We start from the raw sequence: 2,376 nt of genomic DNA, 5'->3' as shown, positions 1-2,376 counted from the left end.
ACTCATGCATAAATGAAGGTGTCTTGAAGATTTGAACCTCCACTTAGTGATAATATGTCAAAGTTAGTCAGAATAACATGGTAGATAAACTTTGAACTAGTTATCTTATTTGAGCAACCGGACATACCTCACACATTCTTTTTCTTCCCTTTGGGTATTTTCTTTTTAAGCCTACATGAGTTATACAGATTATTTTTGGGACGATGAGTTTTGGAAGATTCCGCACCATTTGCCGATAATAACCTTATCTTTCTCTTTTCTTGTATTATTGCATTTTTTATTATTTGTTTCCACATCATAACCGACCAACCCACCTAATTACTTTTTGTTTTCTTCTCCTTTCCCCATTTTTCAAACTAACGCAACTACTCCCGCTCCTCTTTTCCCTTTTTTTTCTCCCTTATCCCCAAACTCATGCAACTACTTCCACTCCCGGATCAGGATTCCCAGCAATACTGCTAAAATTGCCCATCAAGTTTTCTTCAAATCCTAGCCATCCAATGCTATCCAACGGCCACAAGCTCGACACGTGTCCCACTCAAGATACATAATAAAATATTATTTATTTTTAAAAAAGAAAATGTAAAGGAAAATATTAAAATATTAAAATTAAAAAAATAAAACACTTGGGGTGGCCAGCCACCCCAACTGAGACCTTGCCACCCCTATGGCCACGGGGTGGCTTCGGCCACTCGTCCCCCCTCCCCCCGAAAAAAAAAAAAAAAAATTTGAAGGAAAAAAAAAAAATTAGGTATTTTTTGCCAATTGGTCCCTCCCTAAAAAAATTTGGCCCTTTGTCCCTCCCCAAATTGAAAGTTGGATCTGTATGTGGAGGTACAGGAGTGTCGCGCGTGTCTGCGCCCAAGCTCTAGCTAGGTACCTCATTTGAAATTAATATTCCCTTTGATAACTGATAAATCTGAAATATCTATAATTCTGCTCATACTAAGTTTTCTGGAATTAGTCTCTTGGAGCAGCACATCCACTCCTCATTTCTACAAGTCTCTTTAAGCAACAACTTTTTCTTTTTTTTTTTTTTTGGGGTATTAATGAACATTTGGTCTATAATATATATAAGGAGCTTGTTCTCCGGACAACCCAATAATCCATAGCTTCATCTTCTCCTTTCATCAACTAAATTGTAAAGTAGTGTATTTTGAAAAAATTTGAACATAGTCATACAAGATGAAGACATGTGTGTTATGTAAATTAACCATTTCTCATATTGTAACGACCTAGATTTTAGAACTTATTTAAATAATATTAAATAGATTAAAAATATAATCGATAAATTAGAACAATGATATGTGGATTTATGATATTAAATAACTATTTAGTGTTAAAGGTATATTACATTGATTTTTGACCTCTTATGTATATTACTTCAATTCTAAAAATTTAGCTTCACTAATATGTTTATGGGCATAATCAAACCCAATCTAGTGAATAAATTATTTATATTGGTGTTGAGCGAAGTCATAAATTAATTTGAAGCTTTTTAGTTTTTTTAGCCTAAAAAGCAGTGTCTTAATTTTCATACTGTCTAAATGAGATTAAAACTGCTAAAGAAAGATACCAAGACTAGCCACCTTTGTTGAAAGCTTAAAGTCTTCTAGTAATGATGATTATAGTAAATATCATGATTATAATGATTTAATAAGGCAAGTGGCCAAGTGGGAATGCAAATAGTTAAAGCCTAAGTTGAATTGGAAACTTTGTATAGGCCAAAAATAGACTCAAACGAACTCGGATGAAGTTGAACCAAAAATATAAAATGTTTGTATCGGAGTCCTCTATCTACTCTCAAAATTTCATGTCAATCAGAGTACGTTTGGACATTGAAAAATGGATCGGAATACGCTGCCCTCATTTTGGACGAAAATTCTAATTAGTATAGAGCATGAAATATGGACTAGGTTCATTCTTTTGGTTAAATACATCTCAACCCTTAGATCAAATGTGTAAAAATAAATCCCAACCATTCATTCTCTTATAAATAAAGCCTTAGCTAAATTCACTTTCGCTTAAGTTTTTACAATCTTAGAACAAGTAAAATTGTTTGCTCCTCCTTTCATTTTACTTCTTAGTTCTAGTCAAATACCATATAGCCTAGATCTTTCTTGTAGTGTTCAAGTGTTTTTCTAAACTAGCTACCTAGAGAAGATTTGGTGGAGTTTTACTTCTAAGGATTATTGGGTAAGTGTTTCTTGTATAAATATCATGATTTATTGCTTTTATTACTTGTCCTCATTTAATTGTTTAAAGACCCAATAAAGTGTATAATGTAAAATAAAGTAATGGATACAAGTGAATTAATAATAAAGAGTTAGTGGACAAAATCAATTAAGGACTTATAATATTATCTATATATTATTT

Source organism: Corylus avellana, chromosome ca2 (assembly GCF_901000735.1).
Source record: "Corylus avellana chromosome ca2, CavTom2PMs-1.0".
NCBI classification, from domain to species: domain Eukaryota; kingdom Viridiplantae; phylum Streptophyta; class Magnoliopsida; order Fagales; family Betulaceae; genus Corylus; species Corylus avellana.
This window is presented reverse-complemented; position numbering follows the sequence as displayed.